The sequence below is a fragment of the Ranitomeya imitator genome, chromosome 8, assembly GCF_032444005.1.
Source record: "Ranitomeya imitator isolate aRanImi1 chromosome 8, aRanImi1.pri, whole genome shotgun sequence".
NCBI classification, from domain to species: domain Eukaryota; kingdom Metazoa; phylum Chordata; class Amphibia; order Anura; family Dendrobatidae; genus Ranitomeya; species Ranitomeya imitator.
Genome location: NC_091289.1, coordinates 123,643,564 through 123,667,730, shown reverse-complemented (window position 1 = coordinate 123,667,730; position 24,167 = coordinate 123,643,564).

Below are 24,167 nucleotides of genomic sequence, written 5' to 3'. Positions count from 1 at the left end.
GCAATGGAGGAGATGGAGAAATTCATTTCTCCACCTCCTCCGCAGCTGTGCTCCAATCCTCTCTGTGTGAAAGGCTCGCAGCACAGACGCATGACACTTGGCTCCCGCTCGCAGCAGAGCAGGAGCCGAGGGTCATTAGGATATCGCATCCGATGCTCTCACATTGGATTCCATACACTAGTCTGACCCCAGCCTAATAGAAACACGTCACCACTTCTGCATTTATCACCCACTCCTGGTTTTGGCTTACAAATATTGATGTGAAATACTTACCAAATACTGATAGTGTGACCGTAGCCTTATTGTGCAACACAATGACCCAAAAACTGCACCAAAATTGTGGCGCATATTTCTGGTATAATGTAAGGCAACTAATAGGTGGTGTAAATGTAGACAATCTTAAAATTAGACAAATGTATCAGAGAATGAATTTGGTCATTTTAAGACTTTCTAGACTGAGAGGCACTAAGACTAGAATTAGACAGTTTTTATAAAGATGCCATATACTCTTTTAATAGTACAGCAGTTTGTGTAAGTGGAGTGACAGGGTAACTGGCACTGTATTTGAGGGGAGATATGTATCACGGAGATTGATTTCTTCCATGCTCTAGAAAACCATAAGTTTCTTTCCAGCATACTATGTGCCAAAGGAGTTAATCAGCCATGATAAGGGATGGGTTTGTAACTGAGTATGTCAAATATGGGCGGGATGCCTACTCACCATATCTCCATCTCAAGGATGGGGCTGGGATGTTAAATGTGCAGCCACTTGTTTTTTTCTCTGTGTTGTGGTTTGGAGAGGAGAGACTCCAGAAGTGGCTCCAGGTGGAGCTGAAGACACATGGTGGTCTGAGCAGGCAAACACCTCAGACATAACGGCTTTTGCTATACATTATCTATGTTTTGCCGTTATGCCAGAAAGGCCATGCTTACTTTGCTGAACCCTGCTATGGTGTATGCTGTGCCATAATAAACCAGCAGGTGATTTACCACAGAAGGCATTCCTGTGTCTACCTTTGCAAGCAGCTGAGTCAGTCAACCCCTCACAGTGGTTTAATTTTTTGTATTGGGGGTGACAAACTTCCTTTAAGATAATAATTAGAGGGTTGCAATAAAAGGAAGATGAGGAAGATGATTGAGTGGTTAATACAATTGTCTTGCATTACTTCTGTAGTAAGTACATGGGTTTTGGCCCTTTTAGACACAAAGATGTTCAGTGGAACACTCGTTCCCAATTGTCAGCTTTTGCAAATATATCAATCACCAAACTAATGAGCAAATCGCTTGTTTCTCAGGAGATTTCACTTTTATGCCACATAAAAATCCTCATTATTAGCAGTCCTGAGAAATCGTTTAATCATAATGTTCTGTACATTGGGTCAGAACAATTTTATGTAATCCTTCTGCCCCCATAATTGCTCGTCAGGCTGTTTAATTAATGCTGAACAACTTGAATATAGTCAATCTGTGCTCTTTACTGGCCTAAACTTGGCCAGTGGAAATGGGCCATTATAACTCAACAAAGACAAGTTCTGAGCTTATATGTTTACCCTGTGATTCTGTGGAATTCTTGGTTTACATACAGTTTCCAAAAACAAAAATGACATGTCTTTTGGCTTCCTATGAAATTATTCATGTGTCTGAGATACAGAACTTAGGCTCTGTTCACATTCATGATGTTTCTTATACTCATAAAGAATTTAAAACTCACTGCTGTACCTGTCGTATGAAGAATACCAACTGGAGAGAAAGTCCAGATGGACATCACTGTACTGCATTTAATGTGTGTCAATCTTTGCGCTGATTAGATGCACTGACAACAATCCTGGGGGAACCTCAGAACAACATTTATAGCATATCTTCCGTTTGATGGGCAAACACATGGCACTTGTCTTGAGTAAATAGCCAAAATTTATTTCACCTTCACCTTTATCTTGGCTGGTCACTTTCTCTTAATCATACAGACATTGCTTGGTCACTTACATTTGACTAGCCATGCAAATGGACTCCCTTGCTGTACCTGGCTGTCCATAATCCATGAGCATTTGATTGAAGCTTCACACATACTGTACCTGATTTTGAAAGCATTATTGCCAGAATTTTGGAGAGATATCCTCTACTCACATTGATGTGACCATTGCATGGAGAATTGCTATTGCTCAAGGAGATCCAATTTTATGGACATTAATTGAAACACTGACTATGTGGCAGTTTGATTTATATCTATGTTCACACAATCATGGAGAATTATTTTGAACGATAATGTATTGTTCATGGATTAGTGTATCCAACTCATTATATTAGTAAATTTCTTCACTACATTATTAGTCGATCTATTTTGATTTTTTTACTGCTACACTTGTCAGCATTGTAACAATTTAAATAATTGATTTTTTGATTGTACATATATAATTGTATTTGTCATTGGCCAATCAATTAATATATGTTTTGTTTTTCATGCACTGTATTTTCAGAATGCACTTTTTGGATGGATAGTTCGTAATTGTCTTATTAATAATAAAAAATGTACCATATTTTTTGAACCTATAAGACGCACATTTTTCCCAAAAATTTTTTGGGGAAAAAGGGCATATGTCTTAAGGTCGGAATATACTTACAAATCCTGTGGCGGCGGTCCCGATGCAGCATCCCTTCCAAGGCTGGTGCGGTTTTGGTGCGGTGGTGGCGGTGCTCTGTGGCACCGCACAGAGCAGAGCACTGTCGCAACACAAAGCACAGCTACCTCATAGAGCACAGCTACCTCACATAGCACAGCCACCCCATAAAGCACAGCCACCCCACTGAGGACAGCCACTCCACAGAGCACAGTCCCCACAAAGCACAGCCACCCCACAGAGCACAGCCTCCCCACAGAGCACAGCCACCCCACAGAGCATATCCACCCCACAGAGCATGCCACGGCACAGAGCACTGCCGCAACACAGAGCACAGCCACCCCACAGAGCACAACCACCCCACAGAGCACGGCCACCCCACAGAGCACCACCACTGCACAGAGCACTGCCACCGCACAGAGCACCGCCACAAAACAAAGCACAGCCACCCCACAGAGCACAACCACCCCACAGAGCACAGCCCCCACAAAGCACAGCCACCCTACAGAGCACAGCCACCCCACAGAGCATCACCACCGCACAGAGCACAGCCCCCCAAAGAGCACCACCACCGCACAGAGCACTGCCACACATAAAGCACAACCACCCCACAGAGCACCACCATCGCACAGAGCACTGCCGCAACACAGAGCACAGCCCCCCAAAGAGCACAGTCACCCCACAGAGCACAGCCCCCCACAGAGCACAGCCCCCCACAGAGCACAGCCACCCCACAGAGCACAGCCACCCCACAGAGCATAGCCATCCAACAGAGCACTGCCACTACACAGAGCACCACCACCACATAGAGCACCGCCACTGCACCAGCCTGGGTTGGGATTTCCTGGAGGCCACCACACCAGCCTGGACCACCAAACAACCCCTGTGACCACTCCTCCACCTGTGACGATCCCTTCCCTGGTAAGCTGAATTCAAACTGTCAGACGGACCCCCATTTGACACATTTTTTCCCCTATTTTCCTTCTGAAAATTTGGGGTGCGTCTTATGGTCCGCTGCATCTTATAGTCTGAAAAGTACGGTATTTAATTCTTCCTTAATTACACTGGTCAACGCATTTAAGTTAATTTTGGCTGCTGATTACAAATATGAACTCCGCTTTTGGCTATCACATCAGGATTTCGAGATATTTTCAATTTTTGATGAAAATTACTCCTAATGTTTTATGATAAAAACACATGATTTTCAGTACTACATTTTGTATATTTTTAATCAAGGAATAACAAAGATTACAACGTCTATGTACAGCAAATCAAATATACTTACAGAATTAAACTACAAAATATAAAAACACATATATATGGCACACACATGAATGACAAATGGCAGTTATTTGAACTTTCTTTTATTGGCTGATCTGTGATGTACAGCTTCTGGGTTGTCTCTCATCAAGCTCCAGCAATAATCAGCCATCATATGTGAGTCCCACCGGCCTTGATACCGTTCTTCCATTGTTTTAATGTCCTGATGAAAACGCTCCCCTTGTTCCTCGCTCACATCCCCAAGGTTCTCTGGAGAAAAGTCCAAATGGCTGTGTAAATAGTGAATCTTGATACTCATTCTACATCCAAGATTTCGCAGACTCGTTAGTAGCTCTTCCACAATCTCTTCATAGTTGTCTGCTTTCTTATTCCCTAGAAAATTTTGCACTACATTACAAAATACATTCCAAGCTCTTTCTTCTGTCTCATTCATTGATGTGATAAAATTTGGGTCTCTCATAAGTGTTCTTATTTGAGGTCCATCAAATATTCCAGCCTTTTTCTTCTCTTCACTAAGACCAGGAAAAGTTGAACATATATAGTTAAAGCATTCTCCACTGTGATTGAGAGCTTTGACGAACTGCTTCATCAATCCAAGTTTTATGTGTAAGGGAGGAAAGACAATGTCCTTCCTATCCACTAGAGGATCATGGATGACATTCTTATTGCCAGATGCCAAACTCTGTCGCTGAGGCCATTCAGTTTTCACCCAATGCTCTGCTGGAGCTCTACTGTCCCAGTAGCACAGAAAACAAGGGTGTTATCATAACAAATGGGAATTATGCATGTTCAAAGAAATCAAAGATATTCTCACATTTATTGGGAGACTAAATCAAAACTAAATTTACCTTAGTAACCGTATAAACTGGCACTTTTCATACACTACTTATATTTATCATGGAATTAATGAAAATGGGCAATATACCTATAGCGCACAAACGTGATGTGATAGAGAAATTATAAGATCAGATTTGAATTCAGCAACCTCAAATTAGTCTAAAACTGTTCTTAAAGTCCATGCCAGAATTTTTTTTTTTGTAGACCAGTGTTATTGATGTGCTAATCTCGTTCTGGAGTTTTTTTATTATTTTTTCGATACAACTGGTATGTATGTAGCCACCAACACATAAGTGAGCAGAACTATAAAGATCCAATTTGAAGAAATCAATTTCTATACAACGCTCATGAATATGACAATAGTATTCAAGAAGCAGGAAATAAATAAAAACTGAAATATTATGTCCTTGAATAATGCATTTAGAAAGAATATTTATGCGGGAAAAAAATCTTACGAAACCATTTTGAAAGCTTGTACAATGCAGCACTGGCTTGTGTAGGAGAGTGGATCTGCTAAATTGTGAAAGTTTATAATAAAGTATATTTCCTCCATCATTTGTAAGATCGTGTTTGCCAAATGAACAGTCTCTTATCCTCATCCCAGAATCCAGAGCTCTCCTGTGGTTTCCCTAGGAGATTCTAGATTTGCAGTCTCTGAATTTAAGCATGTTGTACCGAAGTTAAGTGAAATATGTTAACTGAAAAGGCTCTTGCATTTTTAATATCAGGAATAGCATTAGCATAATCGATAGATCAAAGGAAGCCAGTCTGCTCTCTCTGCTTCTTCTCCTGGTAAAAGCTCCGACATCAGACATAACATTTTATTTAAGGGCTGTGGTTCAGACGATGTGGTTTCCTGATATTAAATAGGTTGAACTCCCCAATAGACATTTAACATTTTTAGTGTTTTGAGTTGACACATGTGAAAAGTAGAAGAATAATATTCAGGGATGAAACTCCTAAGTCCCACATTAGGATTTTGGAGAATAATGTATTGTAGTTTAGTGAAAATAATGTAGTAGACATGTAATATTCTTTTTATATAGATGCATATAATATAGTTCATTAATTCATGGCCTCTGAACCTGAAAAACCTGAAATGTTCCCAACATAAACTTTTGTGGTTTATAAAGTTTTTTATGTCTTAGTTAAGATTTTTGTTTGACTTTTTGTGCACCTGTTTTAATGTTCAAATTTGGCAGCCGTACACCACACAACTATACTCTGGGCTGTTGTAGTATTTTTATGCTGTTTTCCTACCTAATGACATTTGCTGTTACATCTCCTATTTGGACAGCGAAAATCAACCTGCTAACATCTTCACGCATATTCTAAATCTAAATTTAACTGAAAAAGTCTGTTTTGGCACATTTGCTCAATCCCCTACCAATATCCTCCTTACATGTACAGTGAAAGTCTGTAGTGGGTAGGAATGGGCAGACCGATGGAAGTTCGGGTTCTGGTACCTTACCCCAACTTTTCGGTTCGGATACCAGAACAGTAGTCGAACTTCCATTAGAACCTGAACCCCATGGACACCCAAACTACTAAGAAAGTTAAAAAAACTCTCTCTTTTTCTCTCTCGCCATGTGCACATGTTGAGTATTTGGAGAATTTTTTACCTCAGTATTTGTAAGCCAAAAGCAGGAATAGAACCATCAAAGGAAAAGTAGAATAGAAACACGTCACCACTTCTGCATTTTTCACCCACTCCTGATTTTGGCTTACAATCACTGAAGTAAAAAAACTCACCAACTACTCAACGTTTGCACGTGGATTTACAGAAGCGGAATTGTTATCCTGTTAAATGCCACTGTCAAACTCTGAAAGCAAAATTAACAGCATGCTGGGATTGTGGAGCACATATGGGGTGCTATTATAGCTGGGGGTCAGTTGATGACCACTCTGTGTCTGTCACCATGGAACTCTCTTGAAATCTAGCCTGTAATCATACATATAATATCATATGGTACTTCGTTAACACTAGTTTGATCAAAAAAGTGTAAAAGTCATCACAGTGCAACAAGGTGTGCCCAATCAGGACAATCCTATCTCTAGTATTCAAACCTCACACTGTGTCAGGTAATGAAGATAATATACATGTCATATCACAGTGTCCTTAAAGGAAACTCATATCAAAATATAAAATAAAATCATCCCAACCAGTAAACAGAAAAAAAAAATTACAAAATTGTGGTTTTTTTGGTCACTGCAACACCGCAAAAAATGCAGTAGGAAGATATCAAAACAACTTTATGTACCCAAAATGCTATCAATAAAAATGATATCTCACCTTGTAAAAAAGAAGCCCTTACACTGCTCTGTTGACCAAAAAAATTACAATGTTATGGGCCGCGAACAATGGCTGCACAATTTAAAAAAAATATTTATTATTTTCACAAATTTCTAACCAGTTTGGTATCGCCACAATTATACTGATGAGGAAAATTGTAGTGCCAGGTCGTTTTTACCACACAATTTATGCTGTAAAAAAATTCCCAAAAAACAATGACAGAATTGGATATTTTTTCTTGTTTTGCTTTACGTTGTGTGGCAAAAGTGAATTATATCATTCAAAAGTACAACTCGTCCCACAAAAAACAAGCCTTCATAAGTTTATGTGAAAAGAAGAATAAAAAAAGTTATGGTTCTTGGAAGAAGGGGGTGGACAGCCAAAAAAAAAGGGAAATTGGCCATGTCAGGGGTTATATTGTCAAATTGAAGACATACATAAAACACCAATATTACAGGCAAGCTGGTGTTGCGTTCATCTTTTTGGTCATCACATGTAGCCTACCTAGCCTTTTTGGTTGATTGCATAGTTTTCAATGGTTGGCTAATTAAATGTAAAAATCTTTTCTAATGACGTAAATGTTATACTTAAATCCATAACGTATGATAAACGAAAAAGTGGCACTGGCAATGGATGTGATAATGTGAAAAATACTCCATACCAAAGAAAAAAATTGTTGGAGCTTTAGGGAGGAGAACCAGGCTAACGGTTCCCTTTGCATGTCTGGGCCGGAATTGTTGGGGCTGTCACCGTTGTTTCAAGAGGAAGAGATTTCTGACCGGAGCAGTTCAGGACACCTGAACTGATGGGGGCGGGTCTGACATAAACAGCAGTCTGAGCGGGAAGATGGGACTCTATGTGGGGAACGAGCCTGTGAGCAGTGAGACGGTTGACTCCCTCTCAACACACCCACACCAGCTAGCTGTGCTGGCACAGCCGGCTAGTAAGACTGCTGATACAGACAACCCTGAGCCTAGCGAGACATCCGCACCGGGTAGTGACCAAGAAGTAGTGCATACCTTGGCTCCGTTCACCACTGTGGAGGCTTGGTCCTATACTCACGGTGCCTGCTGAGACCGTCCCGTGCCTGTGGCTGTGTCCGCTGGACTGTGTGCTTCTACTGCGGCCTTGCCTACTGAACTTTCTGCTTCTTCTTCTGTGCCACCAACCATCACCTCTACCATGTGAACGAATCAGGAGATCATGCACCAAAGAACCCGGTGGCTTCATCATCGCAAGGAGAAAGTGCATCGCTCATCTGCGGGACCGGATCGAAGCCATCTCACGCCGCCTGCGGTGTGGCTGAGGGATCTTCCAGCCACCTTCCTCAAGAACACAGAGACTAATAAGTTAACCTATTATATTCTTTTGCATTTGACTTTCCCCCATCCTCTAATCTACATCTCCCTGCTTGTACCTTTACTGTTTCTATGTATAAAAAACCTGTTAACCCTTGCTCTGCCTCCTGTGTGTCACTGCATCCTACGCACCTGCTAGCATTCTACACTTGGCGTAGTCGGCAAGATGCAGTCCAATAGCATGCAGGTGACAGACCAAGCAGTGGGGGGAGGCCCCAGGGCTAGCCTTTCCTTGGGGGCAATGCTGAGCAATTTGCCTAAGTTCACGGGGAGCAACACTATGCTGTCGAGCAGGACTGAGCGCCTCAGAGGCATGATGATAATGCCACCCATGACCCCTGCGCTGGAGGCTGAGGTGGCCATTATGGCACTGGACGGAGAAGCCAGGGATTCAGTGATGTTACGAACCCCACAAGACTGGGATACCTTTAATAAGGTGCTGCAGATATTGAAGGAGACTCACTGGGACCCCACTGACGTAGGGGAACTGAGAAGGAGGGGGAGACGGTGACCCAATATATGAATGCATTGCAAGAGCTCCACATTGTGATTATTAAGAAAGATGGCAGGGGAGTAGGAACCACAGACACAATGTTATGAGACCTCCTAGTGACAGGTTTGCGAGACGTGCTGACAAAACAAGCCCTGTGAGAATGTGTATGGTGAATCCCCAAATGACTTTCCATGAAGGCACGCATGCGTGAACAGGAGCAGGGGGTGACAGTCCCAGTGGGAAAGGTCCAGAGCGTGGGGGTGTCTGTAAATGCCATTGCTGGACCCCAATGGGTGGAAGAACTGAGCAGACAACTTCTGAGTGTGAAAGTAGAACTGGCTGACATCAAGATAAAAACGGAGGCTAGCAGTAATCCTCCAGAGGACAGGGAAGGTCCGGAACCCCACCATGACTCCAGGATATTTTGCCAGCCAAGGCTCATCACTTGTTAGAACTGCGGAGAGAGTGGACACATTGCACAGGAGTGCACTCGCCGTGGAAGAGTGATGTCTCGCCACCCATTAAACTAGAGGGCTCCGAGCCGAGTGGACGCTGCCCAGAGCCAGAACAGATGAGTAAGAGTAGTGGAAGTCCAACAAGTTTAGTGTCAACATGCCCCCTGATATGGGCAGAAATGAACGGACATGCAGTGCAGTGTCTGGTCAACATGGGCTCGCAGGTGACAACGATGCCAGAGGCTTATTACAGGCAACATTTTCCCCGGGCAAACCGTCCCAAATGGGGCTCTGAGATAAAGATAATGGTGGCCAACCAACTACCCATGCCGGTTGCAGGGGTGGTATGGATGCAAATGTCTATCTGTGGGAAAGACCTGGGATGGAAAGGACAATACTGTCGTTCCCAGAAGTGTGGTGGCTGGAATAATGAACCTACGGAAGAAGTAATGCCCCCTTCAAACAGTGCAATTGGCAGGTACAACTTGGACACCCCTGGACTGTGTCAGTGAACTCCATTTCAATGCCAGAACATTGTTAAGGAGAGCAAACCCATATTAGAACAAATGTGGGCTGAACTGGCCAAACTGGAACCCGCTCAGGTGCAACAGGTAGAAGCTCTGCTGGGAAAAGTATAAGGAAGTTTTCATCCTCCACAAAGATGATTTTGGCTGCACCATGGCCATTACGCCCGAAATACCAACTGGAAGCACCGCGCCCATATGGGAGCATTACCGGCAAATTCCCCCAAAATTGTACCAGGAAGTGAAGAGCATGTTGAATCAGATGTTGCAGGCCGGTGTTATACGGGAGAGCCAGAGTCCATGGGTTGCCCCAATTGTGTTGGCACGCAAGAAAGATGGCACCTTGCATTTTTGGGTGGATTACTGAAAACTCAACGCCTGTAGGGTGAGGGACTCGTACCCGCTGCCCTGGATTGAGGAGTCCCTGTCTGCTCTGGTGAAAGCCAAGTTCTTCTCTACACTGGACCTCGCCAGCGGCTATGGGCAAGTTCCCATGTCTGAACAAGATCGAGCAAAGATTGCGTTCATTCTTCCCATGGGTCTGTACGAGTTCAACTGCATGCCGTTTGGCCTAGCCAACGCTCCCAGAACTTTTCAATGTCTCATGGAGAGATGTCTAGGGGACTTGAACTTTGAGTCGACGCTCATCTACCTAGACAACATTATATTCTTTGCGGCTTCATTTGAGGAACATCTGCAATGCCTGTAACAAGTGTTGACCCGCCTTCAGAAGCACGGACTAAAGGTGAAGCCCCAGAAGGGCCATTTGTTCCGCACACAAATTGAATCCCTGGGCCATGTCGTTTCTGCCGAAGGGGTGGAATACTCCAGAGAGAAGGTCACCGTGATTCAAGACTGGCCCACTCCAGAGACCGTGAATGATGTGCAAGCGTTCCTGGGACTTACCGGTTATTACAGGTGGTTTGTGAAGAATTTCTCTTGACGGGCAAAGCCCTTACAGGAACTGTTGAAAAAGGTACCCTCGGGTGCCAAAAACTGGAAAATCTGTTAGCAGGAGCCCAAAGAAGAGGCCTTTCAAGATCTCAAAAGGGCACTCACCGAAGCTCCTATCCTGGATAACGCAGATTTCTATCAACGGTTTATTCTCCAGACTGATGGGAGTCTGCTGAGACTTGGGGCTGGGTGTTATGATCTGGTAATTCAGTACCACAATGGACATAGAAGTCAGAGCACATACAGTGACCTGACAATAACCCAAAAACATAGAACGAGCTCTGAGACGTGGGAACTCTGCTGACTGCAATCCCTAATCCTCTCCAACCACACTAGAGGCAGCCGTGGATTGCGCCTAACGCTCCCTATGCAACTCGGCACAGCCTGAGAAACTAGCTAGCCTGAAGATAGAAAATAAGCCTACCTTGCCTCAGAGAAATACCCCAAAGGAAAAGGCAGCCCCCACATATAATGACTGTGAGTTAAGATGAAAAGACAAACGTAGAGATGAAATAGATTTAGCAAAGTGAGGCCCGACTTTCTGAACAGAGCGAGGATAGGAAAGGTAACTTTGCGGTCAACACAAAACCCTACAAACAACCACGCAAAGGGGCAAAAAGACCCTCCGTACCGAACTAACGGCACGGAGGTACACCCTCTGCGTCCCAGAGCTTCCAGCAAGCAAGAAAAAACAAATAAGCAAGCTGGACAGAAAAAAACAGCAAACAAATAGCAAAAGCGGAACTTAGCTATGCAGAGCAGCAGGCCACAGGAACGATCCAGGAGGAAACAGGTCCAATACTAGAACATTGACTGGAGGCCAGGATCAAAGCACTAGGTGGAGTTAAATAGAGCAGCACCTAACGACTTCACCACATCACCTGAGGAAGGAAACTCAGAAGCCGCAGTACCACTCTCCTCCACCAACGGAAGCTCACAGAGAGAATCAGCCGAAGTACCACTTGTGACCACAGGAGGGAGCTCTGCCACAGAATTCACAACAGTACCCCCCCCTTGAGGAGGGGTCACCGAACCCTCACCAGAGCCCCCAGGACAACCAGGATGAGCCATATGAAAGGCACGAACAAGATCGGGAGCATGGACATCAGAGGCAAAGACCCAGGAATTATCTTCCTGAGCATAACCCTTCCACTTAACCAGATACTGGAGTTTCCGTCTTGAAACACGAGAATCCAAAATCTTCTCCACAATATACTCCAACTCCCCCTCCACCAAAACCGGGGCAGGAGGATCAACAGATGGAACCATAGGTGCCACGTATCTCCGCAACAATGACCTATGGAATACGTTGTGAATGGAAAAAGAATCTGGAAGGGTCAGACGAAAAGACACAGGATTAAGAACCTCAGAAATCCTATACGGACCAATGAAACGAGGTTTAAACTTAGGAGAGGAAACCTTCATAGGAATATGACGAGAAGATAACCAAACCAAATCCCCAACACGAAGTCGGGGACCCACGCAGCGTCTGCGATTAGCGAAACGTTGAGCCTTCTCCTGGGACAAGGTCAAATTGTCCACTACATGAGTCCAAATCTGCTGCAACCTGTCCACCACAGTATCCACACCAGGACAGTCCAAAGACTCAACCTGCCCTGAAGAGAAACGAGGATGGAACCCAGAGTTGCAGAAAAACGGCGAAACCAAGGTAGCCGAGCTGGCCCGATTATTAAGGGCGAACTCAGCCAAAGGCAAAAAGGACACCCAGTCATCCTGATCAGCAGAAACAAAGCATCTCAGATATGTTTCCAAGGGCTGATTGGTTCGTTCGGTCTGGCCATTAGTCTGAGGATGGAAAGCCGAGGAAAAAGACAAGTCAATGCCCATCCTAGCACAAAAGGCTCGCCAAAACCTCGAAACAAACTGGGAACCTCTGTCAGAAATGATATTCTCTGGAATGCCATGTAAACGAACCACATGCTGGAAGAACAATGGCACCAAATCAGAGGAGGAAGGTAATTTAGACAAGGGTACCAAATAGACCATCTTAGAGAAGCGATCACAAACCACCCAAATGACTGACATCTTTAAGGGCTTCAGAGAGACCCTTTCTGAAAATAGCTGCGAGCGCACCTTCATTCCATTGAGTGAGTACGGACCACTTTCTAAATTTCTGACAATATACCTCTATCTCATCCTGACCCTGACACAGAGCCAGCAAATTTTTCTCTGCCTGATCCACTGAATTAGGTTCATCGTACAGCAATCCGAGCGCCAGGAAAAATGCATCGATATTACTTAATGCAGGATCTCCTGACGCAAGAGAAAATGCCCAGTCCTGAGGGTCGCCACGTAAAAAAGAAATAATGATCCTAACTTGTTGAACTGGGTCACCAGAGGAGCGAGGTTTCAAAGCCAGAAATAGTTTACAATTATTTTTGAAACTCAGAAATTTAGTTCTATATCGAAAAAACAAATCAGGAATAGGAATTCTTGGTTCTAACATAGAATTCTGAACCACAAAGTCTTGAATATTTTGTACTCTTGCCGTGAGCTGATCCACACATGAAGACAGACCTTTAATGTCCATCGCTACACCTGTGTCCTGAACCACCCAAATGTCTAGGGGAAAAAAAGGCAAAACACAGTGCAGAGAAAAAAAAATGGTCTCAGAACTTCTTTTTTCCCTCTATTGAGAATCATTAGTACTTTGGGCCTCCAGTACTGTTATGATCTGGTAATTCAGTACCACAATGGACATAGAAGTCAGAGCACATACAGTGACCTGACAATAACCCAAAAACATAGAACGAGCTCTGAGACGTGGGAACTCTGCTGACCGCAATCCCTAATCCTCTCCAACCACACTAGAGGCAGCCGTGGATTGCGCCTAACGCTCCCTATGCAACTCGGCACAGCCTGAGAAACTAGCTAGCCTGAAGATAGAAAATAAGCCTACCTTGCCTCAGAGAAATACCCCAAAGGAAAAGGCAGCCCCCACATATAATGACTGTGAGTTAAGATGAAAAGACAAACGTAGAGATGAAATAGATTTAGCAAAGTGAGGCCTGACTTTCTGAACAGAGCGAGGATAGGAAAGGTAACTTTGCGGTCAACACAAAACCCTACAAACAACCACGCAAAGGGGACAAAAAGACCCTCCGTACCGAACTAACGGCACGGAGGTACACCCTCTGCGTCCCAGAGCTTCCAGCAAGCAAGAAAAAACAAATAAGCAAGCTGGACAGAAAAAAACAGCAAACAAATAGCAAAAGCGGAACTTAGCTATGCAGAGCAGCAGGCCACAGGAACGATCCAGGAGGAAACAGGTCCAATACTAGAACATTGACTGGAGGCCAGGATCAAAGCACTAGGTGGAGTTAAATAGAGCAGCACCTAACGACTTCACCACATCACCTGAGGAAGGAAACTCAGAAGCCGCAGTACCACTCTCCTCCACCAACGGAAGCTCACAGAGAGAATCAGCCGAAGTACCACTTGTGACCACAGGAGGGAGCTCTGCCACAGAATTCACAACAGTACCCCCCCCTTGAGGAGGGGTCACCGAACCATCACCAGAGCCCCCAGGACAACCAGGATGAGCCATATGAAAGGCACGAACAAGATCGGGAGCATGGACATCAGAGGCAAAGACCCAGGAATTATCTTCCTGAGCATAACCCTTCCACTTAACCAGATACTGGAGTTTCCGTCTTGAAACACGAGAATCCAAAATCTTCTCCACAATATACTCCAACTCCCCCTCCACCAAAACCGGGGCAGGAGGATCAACAGATGGAACCATAGGTGCCACGTATCTCCGCAACAATGACCTATGGAATACGTTATGAATGGAAAAAGAATCTGGAAGGGTCAGACGAAAAGACACAGGATTAAGTACCTCAGAAATCCTATACGGACCAATGAAACGAGGTTTAAACTTAGGAGAGGAAACCTTCATAGGAATATGACGAGAAGATAACCAAACCAAATCCCCAACACGAAGTCGGGGACCCACGCAGCGTCTGCGATTAGCGAAACGTTGAGCCTTCTCCTGGGACAAGGTCAAATTGTCCACTACATGAGTCCAAATCTGCTGCAACCTGTCCACCACAGTATCCACACCAGGACAGTCCAAAGACTCAACCTGCCCTGAAGAGAAACGAGGATGGAACCCAGAGTTGCAGAAAAACGGCGAAACCAAGGTAGCCGAGCTGGCCCGATTATTAAGGGCGAACTCAGCCAAAGGCAAAAAGGACACCCAGTCATCCTGATCAGCAGAAACAAAGCATCTCAGATATGTTTCCATGGGCTGATTGGTTCGTTCGGTCTGGCCATTAGTCTGAGGATGGAAAGCCGAGGAAAAAGACAAGTCAATGCCCATCCTAGCACAAAAGGCTCGCCAAAACCTCGAAACAAACTGGGAACCTCTGTCAGAAATGATATTCTCTGGAATGCCATGTAAACGAACCACATGCTGGAAGAACAATGGCACCAAATCAGAGGAGGAAGGTAATTTAGACAAGGGTACCAAATAGACCATCTTAGAGAAGCGATCACAAACCACCCAAATGACTGACATCTTTAAGGGCTTCAGAGAGACCCTTTCTGAAAATAGCTGCGAGGCAGCCGTGGATTGCGCCTAACGCTCCCTATGCAACTCGGCACAGCCTGAGAAACTAGCTAGCCTGAAGATAGAAAATAAGCCTACCTTGCCTCAGAGAAATACCCCAAAGGAAAAGGCAGCCCCCACATATAATGACTGTGAGTTAAGATGAAAAGACAAACGTAGAGATGAAATAGATTTAGCAAAGTGAGGCCCGACTTTCTGAACAGAGCGAGGATAGGAAAGGTAACTTTGCGGTCAACACAAAACCCTACAAACAACCACGCAAAGGGGGCAAAAAGACCCTCCGTACCGAACTAACGGCACGGAGGTACACCCTCTGCGTCTCAGAGCTTCCAGCAAGCAAGAAAAAACAAATAAGCAAGCTGGACAGAAAAAAACAGCAAACAAATAGCAAAAGTGGAACTTAGCTATGCAGAGCAGCAGGCCACAGCAACGATCCAGGAGGAAACAGGTCCAATACTAGAACATTCACTGGAGGCCAGGAACAAAGCACTAGGTGGAGTTAAATAGAGCAGCACCTAACGACTTCACCACATCACCTGAGGAAGGAAACTCAGAAGCCGCAGTACCATTCTCCTCCACCAACGGAAGCTCACAGAGAGAATCAGCCGAAGTACCACTTGTGACCACAGGAGGGAGCTCTGCCACAGAATTCACAACAGCTGGGTCCTCGCAGATGCAGGATGGAAGAGAGAAGGTGAACGATTATGCAAGTCGGTCCCTTCATGATTCTGAAAGCAATTGGACAATTACAGTTCTTTCAAGTTGAAGCTTCTAGCGTTGGTGTGGGCTATGACGGAGAGATTCATGGAATATCTGTCTGGCTCCAAAGTGTTAATGTGTACTGATAACAACCCACGTGTGTACCTGGAGAATGCAAGACTGGGGCCCTAGAACAGCGATGAGTTGCCAGAATGTCAAAATTCCACTATAAGATTGCCTACAAAGGGGGGACAGAAAATACCCATGTTGATGCCCTATCTTAGAGGACGAGTACCGGTCCCGAGCGGGACAGAGACGAAGAGCTAGAGGATGAAGAGGTCCCTAGATTTTGGAGGTTACCCGAGGACGTTAATGGCAATGCAGGGACCGATACATACCTCAGTCCAAGACAGCATACTGAGATGAACTCAAAATGAGTGGGTTCAGCTTCAACAGGAAGACAGCAAACTGGCTTTATTGAGACAGTGTGTGTCTTCTCAGAGTCTCCCCAGCTCAACAGAAAAAAGTACTTTGTCCCCGGAGGTGTTGCGGATCCTACAACAATGGGAACAACTACGGATGAAAAACGGCTTACTATATCGGAAAACGCAACTGTGGACTGAGTCAAATGTGTCCTGGCAAGTCCTCGTTCCAACCACGTCATTGTCTGAAATTGCTGTCACTGCACATGAACAAGGAGCCCACTTTGGTGCACAGAAAACATTCTAATGGCTTCAACGGTTCATCTTCCACCCTCAGTTGAGGACAAAAGTGGACGAGGCCTGTAGAATGTGCCGGACATGTGAACTAGCTAAGCTGCCAGAGCAGAAAGCTCCTGTACAGTCCGTTGTAACCTCTGCTCCTCTGGTGCTCTTGACAATAGACTATCTGATCATCTGCCCAACTCATCAGGGCTATGAGCATTGCTTGGTAATGGTGAATCACGTCACAAAATTTGCCGTGGAGACTCCAACTCAGGGTTAGACTGCAGAGTCCACTACCTACGCAATATGTAAGGACTTCATCCAACCCTATGGTTGTCCAAAGAGAGTTCACTCTGATCAGGGAGCTTGTTTTTTAGGAAGAGTAATGGATGAATTGCATCGCCTGTACCGGATTGATAAGTCCTGCTCCAGACCGTACCATCCTCAAGGTAATGGTGCCTGTGAGCGATTTAACCGCACGCTGATTCAGATGCTAAGAACTTTAGAAGAAGATCAGAAGACTCGGAGGCCAGAGTACATTTCTGAACTGGTGTGGGTGTATAATAATCGCGTACATTGCACCACGGGATAAACACCTTACTCTCTTCTGGTCGGTCAAGAAGGAAAGTGAATCACCGAGTTGGCATTAGACCCAAAACACGACTATCCATGGATGGGGTGTCCTCCTGGGTTCAGAAACATCTGCACTGCCTGCAGACCTTACACCAGTTGGTCCAGACCAGATTACAGGAGCTAGAACATGCAGAGAAGACCCCATCCAGAGCAACAGAGTTTTGAGTTGGAGTGTCTTAGTGCGAAAGAAGCGCCCTCGAAACAAGCTGGAAAATCGTTGGGAGAGAGACCCGTATCGGGTGAAGAGAAGAGTTAGTCCAGAGGGACCTGTCTCTGAAGTCCAGCCTGAAGGAAATGAAGAGGCCCCCACTTGAACTCTTCACCCGAATATTCTCCAATCCTGCAAGTCTAAGACCCCTGTTAGAGTAGAAGAGGAGCCCGAGGTTCCTGAGATGGGTCATACGCCAGTGGAAGTAGAGGATGAAGGAGGGGGTGAAGAATTAAGCACCAAGAGGTTGGAACCAGAGGATGCAAGCTCAGCCATGGCTTTTCCTCCACTGCCAGATTAGGCTCCAAAAGAGAGCTCCATTACTTTTCCTGATCTGAGGCACTCTGAGCGAACAACAGCTGGCAAGCACCCCAATCACTATGACTAACAGAATTTTATCTGGCAACAATCCACACAGAAAAAGAGAAGACAGTCACACACTCCTCAAAGAGTCTCACCCGTGGAATGGCGAGGAAAAAGAGTGGGGGAGTGTAGGAGAACCAGGCTAACGGTTCCCTTTGAGTGTCTGGGCTGGAACTGTAGGGGCTGTCACCGTTGCTTTAGGATGAAGAGATTTCTGATTGGAGCAGTTCAGGACACCTGACTGATGGTGGCGGGTCTGACATAAATAGCAGTCTGAGCAGGGAGACAGGACTCTTGGCGGGGAACGAGCCTGTGAGCAGTGAGACGGTTGACTCGCTCTCGACGCACCCACGCCAGCTAGCTGTGACTGTGCACCCAGCTAGTAAGACTGCTAATACAGACTACCCTGAGCCTAGCGAAGCATCTGCACCTGGTAGTAACCAAGAAGTAGTGCATCCCTTGGCTCCACTCACCACCGCAGAGGCACCACTTGGTCCCATTCTTGTGGTGCCTGCTGGCGACTGGCCTGAGCCTGTGGCTGTGTCCGCTGGACTGTGTGCTTCTACTGCGGCCTTGCCTACTGAACTTTCTGCTTCTTCTTCTGTGCCGCCAGCCATGACCTCTACCCCACCATGTGCACGTATCAGGAGATCATGTGCTGAAGAACCTTGGAGGATTCGTCATCACAAGGAGAAAGTTCATCACTCATCTATGGGACCAGATGGGAGACATCTAGCGCCGCTTGCTGCGTCGCCGAGGGATCTTCCAGCCACCTTCCTCCAGCGCACAAAAACTGATAAGTTAACCTATTATATTCTTTTGCATTTGACTTTCCCCCATCCTCCAATCTACATCCTTTATCCACCTGCTTGTACCATTATGGTTTCTATATATAACAATCTGTTAACCCTTGCTCTGCCTCCTGTGTGTCACTGCATCCTACGCACCTGCTAGCATCCTACGCAGCCACTAGCAGCAGCACCACTGACACTGTTCACAGGAACCGTGCTAAGATTTACAGAAAATCACCTTCACCTGTTTTGGCATTTATTTAATTTGTAAATTATGGAGGAAAAGAAGTGTTTGGTTAACTAAAAACATGCAAGATTTCTGGCTCTCACATACCTGTTACGTTTTCTTTAACCTTTGTCCGGCTGACTAGGTACAATTGTAACTATTCTGTTTTTTAAAATTGCAATTACTTTTTTTCGAAACGTTGTAAAATTATGCAGCCTGACGAAGGTTAAGAGACTCCTCTGTCCTCCACTCATTACCTGTAGTAATGGCACCTGTTTAAACTTGTTATCAGTATAAAAGACACCTGTCCACAACCTCAAACAGTCACACTCCAAACTTCACTATGGTGAAGACCAAAGAACTGTTGAAGGACACCAGAAACAAAATTGTAGCCCTGCACCAGGCTGTGAAGACTGAATCTGCAATAGGCAAGCAGCTTGGTGTGATGAAATCAAATGTGTGGGAAATAATAAGAAAATGGAAGACACACAAGACCACTGATAATCTCCCTTGATCTGGGGATCCACACAAGATCTCACCCTGCGGGGTCAAATGATCACAAGAACGGTGAGCAAAAATCCCGGCTTAAGCCAGTACATGTCTGGGCCCGTCTGAAATTTGTTAGAGCATTTGGATTATCTGGAAGAGTATTTAGAGAATGTCATATGGTCTGATGAAACCAAAGTAGAACTGTTTGGTAGAAACAAAACTTGTCATGTTTGGAGGAGACAGAATGCTGAGTTGCATCCAAAGAACACCATACCTACTGTGAAGCATGGGGTTGCAATATTATGCTTTGGGGCTGTTTCTCTGCAAAGGGACAAGGATGACTGATTCGTGTACAAGAAAGAATGAATGGGGCCATGTATCATGAGATTTTGAGTGCAAACCTCCTTCTATCAGCAAGAGCATTAAAGATGAAACATGGATGGGTCTTTCAGCATGATAATGATCCCAAGAACACCACCAGGGCAACAAAAGAGTGGCTTCGTAAGCATGGGTTTATGAGAAATCGCTCCTGTCAAACCAATTTAATCAGTTTTTATAAAGAGGTAAGCTATAGGCTGGACCACGGTGAGTCATTGGACGTGGTATATCTCGATTTTTCCAAAGCGTTTGATACCGTGCCACACAAGAGGTTGGTACACAAAATGAGAATGCTTGGTCTGGGGGAAAATGTGTGTAAATGGGTTAGTAACTGGCTTAGTGATAGAAAGCAGAGGGTGGTTATAAATGGTATAGTCTCTAACTGGGTTGCTGTGACCAGTGGGGTACCGCAGGGGTCAGTATTGGGACCTGTTCTCTTCAACATATTCATTAATGATCTGGTAGAAGGTTTACACAGTAAAATATCGATATTTGCAGATGATACAAAACTATGTAAAGCAGTTAATACAATAGAAGATAGTATTCTGCTACAGATGGATCTGGATAAGTTGGAAACTTGGGCTGAACGGTGGCAGATGAGGTTTAACAATGATAAATGTAAGGTTATACACATGGGAAGAAGGAATCAATATCACCATTACACACTGAATGGGAAACCACTGGGTAAATCTGACAGGGAGAAGGACTTGGGGATCCTAGTTAATGATAAACTTACCTGGAGCAGCCAGTGCCAGGCAGCAGCTGCCAAGGCAAACAGGATCATGGGGTGCATTAAAAGAGGTCTGGATACACATGATGAGAGCATTATACTGCCTCTGTACAAATCCCTAGTTAGACCGCACATGGAGTACTGTGTCCAGTTTTGGGCACCGGTGCTCAGGAAGGATATAATGGAACTAGAGAGAGTACAAAGGAGGGCAACAAAATTAATAAAGGGGATGGGAGAACTACAAATACCACAACACCATGTCCAGACCACATATTACCACCACATAGTGACTGAATACTACAATTCTGATCAGTAATTTTTAAAAAAGCACCATACTATCACCATAAGTGCCATTATACACAGGAGATCTGTACTTAGTATGCAGTGTCTGTGTACAGATAATATAGTGATCACTAGTGAAATTATACACAGGAGCTCTGTATACAGTGTATAGTGTCAGTGTATAGGTAACACACTGACTCACCAGTGACGTCTCTAGGTGAAGTCCTTCATCTTTCATCCAGCACAGACTGCCATCATTTCAACCAGCCAGGACTTCTCTCTGCAGGAAATAACACAGTTATCTCGAGCTCCGCTTGCAGAACACATTACTTAATTTTTCACAACTTCTACATTACACCACATGAAGAAGGCGACATAATATCACTCTATACAGTAACAGGACCGCCCCCCATTTAAAACAGTATACTCAAAAAATAAAATAAATACATCACTGCAGTAATAATATCCCTAAATTAGCCCCTATGGTATTAATAATATCACCCAGCCTGGCCCCGTGTGTCTCATTCCTGGCGTCAGCCAGATATTCTCCCATCCTGCCCTCATGAGTATCCATTCTGCCCCATATGATCTCCTTATCCTGCCCCATATGATCGCCCCATGTGATCTCTCCATCCTGCCCCATCTGTCTCCATCATATCCATCCTGCCCCATGATCCTGCACGATCTGTCTCCAATTCTGCCCCCAGTGTCTCCAATCATGCCCCATGTCTCCATTCTGCCCCCTATGTCTCCAACCATGCCCCCATGTCTGCAATCCTGACACTTGTCTCCAATCATGCCCCCTGTGTCTCCATTCTGCCCCATCTGTCTCCAATCCTGCCCCATCTGTCTCCAGTCATGCCCCCATGTCTTTCATCCTGCCCCGTGTCTCCAATCATGCCCCGTATCTCCATTCTGCCCCGTGTCTCGCATTCTGCCCCTGGGTCTCACAGTCTGCCCCTGTGTCCAGCATTCTGCCCCTGTCACTGTGTCCAGCATTTCTGCCCCACTGTGTCCAGCATTCTGCCCCAATGTCCAGCATTCTGCCCCTGTCACTGTGTCCAGCATTTCTGCCCCTGTCTCCAGCATTCTGCCCCACTGTGTGTCCAGAATTCTGCCCCACTGTGTGTCCAGCATTCTGCCCCACTGTGTGTCCAGCATTCTGCCCCACTGTGTGTCCAGCATTCTGCCCCACTGTGTGTCCAGCATTTCTGCCCCTGTGTCCAGCATTTCTGCCCCTGCGTCCAGCATTTCTGCCCCTGTGTGTCCAGCATTCTGCCCCACTGTGTGTCCAGCATTTCTGCCCCTGTGTGTGTCCACCATTCTGTCCCACTGTGTCCAGCATTTCTGCCCCTGTGTCCAGCATTTTTGCCCCACTGTGTCCAGCATTTCTGCCCCACTGTGTCCAGCATTTCTGCCCCTGTGTGTCCAGCATTCTGCCCCACTGTGTCCAGCATTCTGCCCCACTGTGTGTCCAGCATTTCTGCCCCTGTCTCCAGCATTCTGCCCCACTGTGTGTCCAGCATTCTGCCCCACTGTGTCCAGCATTTCTGCCCCTGTGTCCAGCATTTCTGCCCCTGTGTCCAGCATTTCTGCCCCTGTGTGTCCAGCATTCTGCCCCACTGTGTCCAGCATTCTGCCCCACTGTGTGTCCAGCATTTCTGCCCCTGTGTGTGTCCACCATTCTGTCCCACTGTGTCCAGCATTTCTGCCCCTGTGTCCAGCATTTTTGCCCCACTGTGTCCAGCATTTCTGCCCCTGTGTGTCCAGCATTTCTGCCCCACTGTGTGTCCAGCATTTCTGCCCCTGTGTGTGTCCACCATTCTGTCCCACTGTGTCCAGCATTTCTGCCCCTGTGTCCATCATTTCTGCCCCACTGTGTCCAGAATTTCTGCCCCACTGTGTCCAGCATCCTGCCCCCATTGTGTCCAGCATCCTGCCCCACTGTGTCCAGCATTTCTGCCCCACTGTGTCCAGCATTTCTGCCCCACTGTGTCCAGCATTTCTGCCCCACTGTGTCCAGCATTTCTGCCCCACTGTGTCTAGCATTTCTGCCCCTGTGTGTCCACATTTCTGCCCCACTGTGTCCACCATTCTGCCCCACTGTGTCCACCATTCTGCCCCACTGTGTCCGGCATTTCTGCCCCTGTGTCACTGTGTCCAGCATTCTGCCCCACTGTGTCCACCATTCTGCCCCTGTGTGTCCACCATTCTGTCCCACTGTGTCCAGCATTTCTGCCCCTGTGTCCAGCATTTCTGCCCCACTGTGTCCAGCATTTCTGCCCCACTGTGTCCAGCATCCTGCCCCCATTGTGTCCAGCATCCTGCCCCACTGTGTCCAGCATTTCTGCCCCACTGTGTCCAGCATTTCTGCCCCACTGTGTCCAGCATTTCTGCCCCACTGTGTCCAGCATTTCTGCCCCACTGTGTCCAGCATTTCTGCCCCTGTGTGTCCACATTTCTGCCCCACTGTGTCCAGCATTCTGCCCCACTGTGTCCACCATTCTGCCCCACTGTGTCCGGCATTTCTGCCCCTGTGTCACTGTGTCCAGCATTCTGCCCCACTGTGTCCACCATTCTGCCCCTGTGTGTCCACCATTCTGTCCCACTGTGTCCAGCATTTCTGCCCCACTGTGTCCAGCATTTCTGCCCCAATGTGTCCAGCATTCTGCCCCACTGTGTCCACCATTCTGCCCCACTGTGTCCGGCATTTCTGCCCCTGTGTGTCCAGCATTCTGCCCCACTGTGTCCACCATTCTGCCCCTGTGTGTCCACCATTCTGCCCCTGTGTGTCCACCATTCTGCCCCACTGTGTCCAGCATTTCTGCCCCACTGTGTCCAGCATTTCTGCCCCTGTGTGTCCAGCATTCTGCTCCACTGTGTCCACCATTCTGCCCCTGTGTGTCCACCATTCTGCCCCACTGTGTCCAGCATTTCTGCCCCTGTGTGTCCACCATTCTGCCCCACTGTGTCCACCATTCTGCCCCACTGTGTCCAGCATTTCTGCCCCTGTGTGTCCACCATTTTGCCCCTGTGTGTCCAGCATTTCTGCCCCTGTGTGTCCATCATCCTGCCCCCCGGGCCCCCCTGGATCGCAGCAGCTCTCAAAGAAAAAAAAAAAAACACACCTTCTTACCTGGCCAAGCTCCAGCGCCGGGTGAAGCTCCCTCTCCAGGCTCCACACAGACGCACTCGCCGTCGGGCCCGGCGGCTGACAATGACGTCAGACGCCGGCGGCGGCGAGTGCGCACTGCGGCCCT